Genomic DNA, 7,890 nt, shown 5'->3' with positions numbered 1-7,890 from the left:
TAAATGTATTTTTTTAAATAAAAGCATTATCATAAATTTGCAAAATCTTTCCTTTTGCATTCATTGTTTTTCTGCTTAAAATAGCCTCCAGATCAAAAGGTTCACTGAGTCCAACTGAAGTGGAAAAAAACCCAAAACATTTCACAGAAACGAGAKGTTTTTTTCAGCACACAGTCATCTTAGATTCAATTCAAGCTCCAAACTGGGGTGTTTTTCAGGCTCCACAATTACTTTGTTGCTCCAGAGGTGCCCCGGCGTAACGAGCTAAAGATCTGAGGTCGGACTCTGCCTGGGGGGACGATGGAGGCTGCGTGTGTGCTCCATGTTTCAAGGCAGGATGGACTCTTGGAAAATGACTCRTGTGGTTATCTCATCATGCTCCGAGAGAAACACAGAGGTCCAGTTAWGGCGCCGCACCTTGTTACAGACGGCAGAGAGAATCTGCTCACATCTCAAACAACAACTGGAAAACAAGAGCCACTCGAGACACTTTAAAGTTAAACCACATCTCTGCCTTTTTTTTTTAAAGGAGCTGAGGAATTGTTTTATGATTTATTAATAGTTTAATTGTAGATAATTGTTGTTTAATGAGGGCATTGCTGGTCGTTTAAATGAATAAAATTTTTAGTTTTGAGACTAATTTATGAATTCAAAGCTTGGTTTAACAAAAAAAAAGGCTTTAAAGCTGCAAGATGTGATTCTCATTAARACCATGTAGGTCAACAGTAGATTTAAATCTGATCCCATTAGAAAAAATAATCACTGCAAACAAATAAAACTACAACAGGAACTCACGTTTTGCCTCGGCCGAAGARATATCGACGCAGTACAAAAGCCAGGGAGGAGAGAACCATAATGGTGGTGCACATGGTTCCCAGAAGCCCCCCCACCACCCCCTCAGTCAGCCTGCTTACATCCTGCAACCAGCCCTGACTGCACAGAGGACCTGTATGAATTCTGTCCAACTGGATCAGGAACACAGAGGGATTAGTCAGTCCCAGATTATAGCAGATGAAATGCTGCTTTGCAAAAGACACCTACGATGATGTGCACGCTCCAGAGTTTTGCAGCCTAATCTCCTCTGAAGGAATAATCAGGCCGTTCTTCTGAACACATCAGATGTGCTTCTGTTGCTCTGACATCTTCACCCACTTCCCCATTTTTCTTTACTTTGGAGTCAATTTCATCCCAATTCAACATGGCTGCCACGGCTAATCGACATCAGCGAACACAAAATGGTTATAATTCAGATATTTACTCATAATTTAGTGATGATAGATAAGAGTCTCTACTAACTTTGAGCACTGACAAGTGTCAAGAGAACCTTGTTTTAAWCTTTGGCAAGTGAGCCAAATCGTAATAATGGATTAAAAAGCCGGAAGTACTGAAGTCTACCCACGGATTGGGACTGTATATATGCAGTTTATATTGTCATGAGTTCAACATACTGAAGCTGCTATTGCATTCTGTGATTGTTCCTGATTAGATAAGCCTGATCTAAAGCCACCTACATAAATGCATCTCATTACCTTAAAGCACCTACCTCTCTGCTYCACATACAAGAAAACATGAAAAAAAAATTAAGTTCGATCATAATCCTGTAAAAACTCCAGAAGTATATAAAGTATCTAACCAGTGTTCCACTAAACTTCAGTGGAACCAGTTAACTGGGTTAASTAAATTCAACTCTTCCTTCCTGATTAGTTGATGAGTGTAACTAGGTGTTAAATTTTAAAGTAAAGAAGTAAGAGTGTCATTTTTATGTTTTGAATATAACAAAATATAATTTACGATAAAAAAAAACATGGTAAAATGACAAATCCTCAAAAAATTCCTTTAGAACTGCAACAAAGTGAATGTAATTAGTTACTAAACCCCGCTGAAAAAATCATATTCATTATGCTGCTGCTGTTCCTGTGTGATAATTAAAATTGATCCATCAGAGGTGGCTTAATGTCGTGTCAGTGCGTGTTTACAATTAAAACTATCTCTGCAAGAAAGCATCAACGATCGCATCGATTTGAATTCAGTCTTTGTTTCAGTCTCKTTCATCAGAACAAATTAACATCTGACCTTCTGCACAAAGTTCTTGTTAGGTTTCAGATTTTAAAAAAWTCTGAATTTAAGAGACGTATACCTCTCAACATTAGAGCGTGTTAAATTCATTCATTAGGGTTAATATTAAYCTAATTGTGTCTTACTTGTAGGATCAGGTCAACTTGCTTTTTTGTTATTCTTAAACATGAAAGTGCTTGATGAGCATATCCCTCAAAAACAAAAAAGTCAAAGAAAACATCTTTGTATTTAAGAAGTGTAGAATAATGCACAATTTTACCCATTTTGTCACATAACAGGCATATTTTCTCTTRAACTTGGCTCAACCAAAGTGAAACAGGAAGTGACATCGGAAATTACATCAAAGGAACTCTGGTCTTTGTTTATTGAAACAATAACATTTGAACTCTGACTCTTCATCTCTCTGATAGAGACTCAAAATAATCTAAAGAATCATTAGATTTTTCTCTACAGTCTGTGTTTGTTATTTTAGCAATGATCTGTTTACTTGCAAACATCCCCCTTTGACATCACTTCCTGTTACTTCACACGCAAATATCTCAACAACTGTTCATCTCAAGCTGTGTGAATTTTCTTTCAATACGTTATTAATGTTTTATTGTTAAAAATGCATTCACATTCATTGCAAAAATTAGATGTGACAGGCACTTTAAGGAGCAGGGAAACAGTTTTTGCTTTTGCAACATTAACGCTGTTAAATCACTGAAGAGCTCACACAACATCTGGTGATGTTGTTTTTTGTGTCCAACAAGGTGAGCGTGACAGAAGTGATGCTGAAGATCTGYACCTTAACAAACCATTTCAATTAGTGGACAGAGAAAATGCCTCTCCAGCTCAGGAGAGCATTGAAGAATTCTGTTAGACTTAAGATATTGCCTTTTTCTTTTACTTTTGGGTCAACATAACACAGACCTTTAACCGGAAATTGATGCTAAGAGTCTTGTGGCGGACTGCTTAAGCACTTTGCATTTAATAGATGCCATATTTTAGATGCAGAGGAAGCAATAATCTGCAGCTTGTTTATATTCAGTTGTTAAATTTCAGATTTCACTGTGAAAGACAACAAACACCCCGGCAGCGACAAACGCACACCTCCATCCATCTTCTGACACTGAGGTTGTATTTCTTCCAGGCAGCAGGACGTGGAGATGGTCTGTTCCGGGTGTCTCTGCTCTGCTGCACGCTCGACACACAGATACAAGCCCACACGAGTGGCTGTGGGGAATGTCAAGTTGCAGCAATGTGTCCGCGCATCTCATCTGCAGCTTTGAGACAAGCTCATGACTCCTAATTGGAAAATTCTCCAGGCCTCCTCCTAAAACTTTACGCAGACAGAGCGCTGCGGTGTTGGGCGCAAGTCAAATCGTTTTTTGTGTTAATCCACACGTTTCCTGGCAAATTCTRTTAGACATTTATTTTCAACACTTTCTTACAATGTAAAACAATTTTCAGCTTCACATTCGTTAAACACATGGGGGGAGGGTGTGTGTGTGTGTGTGTTTCCAGCTGGCTTACAGTTGAACCGCTGACCGGCGACATCATGGAGCTACAGTGGGAGGATTTCTGGCCATGTGGCATGGCTATCAGGTCACATATGCAGAATACGAATGAGGGAGTCACAGAGAGCCGCTTCACCGATTCAACATCAGTGTGTGGTTCTGTGGAGAGGTTATGAACAAACAATGTCTTACCTGTTGTGGATAGCTCTTTGAACAACTTCAATTTGGAGGAAGTGTTTAATTAAAATCAGATTGAGCTAAAGGCTGGCCCCTAAAACAACTCAAACCTCGTGATTACATCATCAGTTTGGCATTAATTATATGGACATTTTATGGTTATTTGCAAAACTATTGGTGTAGTTTGGGCAGTGGCGGATCTAGGAATTTTCTGAGTAAGAGGCCATCAAGGGGCCACAATATTCATAGAGGGGCCAAGTATTTGTTCAACATCTTTGCACATAAATCTTTGGTTTGTTAAGGTGTAATAATTTCACTGGTCACATGTTCCAACAATTGTAACATAATGTAATGTTATTTAAAAAGCTTAAATTCTCTTTATAAATTTGACATGCATTTTACTGTACATGGATAAAATATCCTCAAGGTATGTAAGAAAATGAAGCCATTGTTTGCCAGTTGAAATATATTTTCTGCAATATTGTTCAAATMTTTTACAGAAGAAAAGAAGACTTCTGTAAGACTGATCCATTCAGGACTTTAGTGTTTGACTCATTAGTGCCTCTAGCGTTTGGGCATGGAACCGCACTCACCATCATTGCTCTCAAAGGACAGGGGCACTCAGGGGCCAATAAGATTTCAGCAGGGACCAATGCCCCTGTAGCCCCGCCTCTAGAACTACCCCTTAGTTTGGGGCATTTTGGCAGATATCTAACATTTTCTGGGGTTTAATWATGCTTTAAGACATTATCAGTCCACTTTGATGTTGTGGGTCCTTCAATTTTCAGGTGTCAGAATTTCTTTTTTTTTTCCCTCTGAACAGACGTTTATTATCCACCTCCTTCACGATACAGCATTTTCACTCAAAATAAACGGTGCCAAAACACCAATATGTCCAGTTATAAGTGGTGATGCAGAGTGGATTATTATCCTCTGCACAGTTTTTTAACTATACAGTCATTTTTTGTATTATTTTCCACAACTAACAACTAAATTCAAGGTAAAAAAAATTCTCAAAATAAGCRTCGTATCTGAAATGATCAGGATCAGACTGGTTTAACTGAGCTGATAATTTACAGAAGAACCAAACATCTTAAAGAACAAGTGAGTTAAAACCTGTAATGCTGTAACTGCTAAAACACATGRCCACAGGACTTTCAATTTTTTTCTTTTTTGGAACATCACTTTTCACATCAGCACTATGGTATCTCAGCACGGTTTCACTGCTGCTCCTTTGTCTTGCTTTCGTATTGCGTAAAAAAATACAAACAACCGCATGGATCAAACTGAATGTTCACCGACATCTATTGAAATAAAGCGAGAGAACAAAGTAAAGGATTCAAGTCAGTCAGTGGGATTGGCACCAAGAGAGTAATGAGGCATGGATCTCCCTTGTGGTGACACCAGAATCCCCATCTAATCCCAGCACACATGCTAATCCAGCATACAAATTATGGCAAAATACAATACAATGCAATACTGTACAGATTATGCTTCAATACTGATGAAAACCCGTCTGGTTAGTTCTAATGCTGCTTGTCTAATAAAAATTTGTTGCCTTTTTTTTTTTACAGCTATATCATTAATTTAATTTAGGTGTTTAACATTAAACAATAAGGCAGTTTATGGTATTGTACATAAGTCACTCTTCAGAGTAAAGAGAGAACCTCCATGTTTGGGTAACCTCCAGCCTCCTCGCTGTTTAAATGAAATGATGAAACACAGCCGCAGCGAGCTTCCTGGGTGTAAACAGGTCCGGTGTTGTTCTGCTGCTGCTACAGCGATCCTCAACGTGAGAGAATTAGTCCGAGCGGCAAAGTGGATCAAACAACCCCCCCCCCACCAAAAAAATAAAACAACATATCAAAACATCATCAACAAGGAGGAAATCACAACTGTACATTAAAAGGTAAAATCTAGAACCTTGACGGAGGTTTTCTTTTCATTCACCCCCTGCCTTTTTTCTTTGTGTTCCCTTAAAGTCCAAAGGTCCGAACTGTAGAGAAGAAAGGGCGTCACCGGGGCGGCCCAAAAGCAAATCTGCAGCAAACGGGAAACAGCTGCTGTCGTAAACTGTTAGTTGCTATCTGCCTTCGAATCGAAGCAGTCCAAGTACTCCAGGACGAGGTCGTAGCAAAATCGACAGAATTTGTCAGAATTTCTGATTTAAATAAAATTTTCAACCCACCATCAAAGTTCCTGTGTAAATTAAGTTTGGTAGATTATTTCTTTGTAACGATGCTTCTTGGCAATAAATCTTATACTGGGCACCTGATTGGCAGCACCTGTGGGCACCAGAAGCTCAAAACAATAGTCAACAGCAAAATAAACTGTTTGGCAGAGAAGATTAGGCAAATTTTTCATGTGCACAACCCWCAGACTCAGCTCTACTGCTTGCCCACAAATGAATGTTCCTTACAAATGTGGCACCATTTAAAAGGGAAAAGCACAGACTTTCCAACAATATAAGATTTATTGCCAAGAAGCTTACTTTTTTGCTACTCTTCCAAATCAATCATGAACAGCCTGAAACACTCAGAGGTGATTTATAATCATTTGTGTCAGGTTATATTAAGAACATCTGATGTAGTAAATCACTATCTGCTGAAATAAACACCTGTGTGAGTCTGAATGTAATATATTTTAATAAATAAATTTACAACCAAGGATGAGCGACCTGTAATTATGTCTTTTGCTCAGTTTTTTTCCTGTGTTCTTGTTGTGTTTGTGTCTTCAGGTTCCTGTAAATAGTTGAGTTTATCCAGGTGTGTTTGTGCATCAGGCCCACAGGATGTGCTCGGCCCAGCTCTGTCTGCAAGCGACAGTAAAGTGGCGGCGAAGAAACGTGTCACCATGGTGACGGGTCTTGTCAACCGCGTTGCGCGTGATGGACGCGCTCGTGGGAGAGAGRCTATTTTCTGAACATCGCCACGTTGTTTACCTGCCTCACCTGTTCCCGTTATCGAAGTCAGGCAGCAGGAACGCTGCTTTTCTTCAGCGTGGCATCGATTCCCAGTGGGCGGGAAATCCATTTTTACCCACAAACACGTGAAAACCCCGAACGTGCAGCTTGCATGAAAGGACTTGATGAAAACTCTCTGCACTTGGGAAGCAGCTGAAACAAACTGTCCTCCATCACTTCATGAAAGAGTGTTTGGATAAATTAAAGCGTGTGGATTTCCTCCCTGCGTGAACCTCCCACTGGAGCCTCAGAAAGACTGGAGCTCGAGGCATCAAGCAGTGAGCAGGCAGCCATTAATCATTGATTAAGAACATTTACATCTTGTTCCTTTTAATTATTTCTTCTGGAATCAGTGGGGCCCTTAAATAGAGTGTGTAAGCTGAGTAGCAGCAGGTGGGAGGCGTGCTGAGCGGGGTTATCTGGGTCAAGTTCACTTTTAGATGAAGAGACACCATCTAAATACCAGTTTGTGGTTAAAAAACACAGTTTGTCCTCAAAGAGTCAAATTGTTTTAACAAAAAAAACACTTTAATTCTCTTCAGACTCTGCTGTTAAAGGAAAGCAGAGGACACCGTTGCAGCTCTCAGATTTCAGTCCCAGCTTCACATGCAGTCAGGAATGGATTTTGATTTGGTTTATCGGGCTCTGACTGGCTCGGAGCAAAAAAAAAATCACATTTCTCATCTGCTGTGATGTTATGAACTGTTCAACCTCCTGCGGTGAAGCCGCCGCATCTCAGACGCTCAGATTTAAAACTCATCTTTCTGCTGCTTTTCTAGTTTTTTCTTCTGTTTTTTCACAATCCTTCTTAGCTTGTGTGTGGAAAAAAATAGAGATTATGTAACATAAATGGCCAATCATAAACACTGAGAGCTTTTTTTTTATATAAGAAAACAAGATATAAACCGAGATGGGTAAAATAAATTATACAATCAAAACTGTTGTGTTAAATCAACCCAATCTGTAACCCAGAGAGCCAACCCTGGATAACTCAGCATGGTTGGTAGACCAATGCCTATGTTCCCCCTGGTAGACCAATCCCTGTGTTCCCCCTGGTAGACCATACGTTCCCCCTGGTACACCAATCCCTATGTTCCACTGTACCTATTCTCTAGTAGTTCCACCGAATGATCCCAACTCTATGTTAAATCAACCCAATCTGTAACCCAGAGAGCC

General features: G+C 39.7%; 1 long non-coding RNA gene across 1 annotated transcript in view; it reads right to left on the bottom strand.

Annotated features, from left to right (window-relative positions):
- The window catches only part of LOC106515186 (uncharacterized), a 1,796-nt gene extending 871 nt beyond the window's left edge, over positions 1–925 (bottom strand). The window contains exon 1 of the long non-coding RNA XR_001309970.1: positions 796–925. This is a non-coding gene — a long non-coding RNA (uncharacterized LOC106515186). The remainder of the gene's footprint in view (positions 1–795) is intronic.
- Between the last annotated feature and the right edge of the window lie 6,965 nt (positions 926–7,890).

Source organism: Austrofundulus limnaeus, unplaced genomic scaffold (genome assembly GCF_001266775.1).
Source record: "Austrofundulus limnaeus strain Quisiro unplaced genomic scaffold, Austrofundulus_limnaeus-1.0 Scaffold27, whole genome shotgun sequence".
Lineage (NCBI taxonomy): Eukaryota > Metazoa > Chordata > Actinopteri > Cyprinodontiformes > Rivulidae > Austrofundulus > Austrofundulus limnaeus.
The sequence above is the reverse complement of the archived record's forward strand: the minus strand, read 5'-3'. Positions and strand labels throughout refer to the sequence as shown.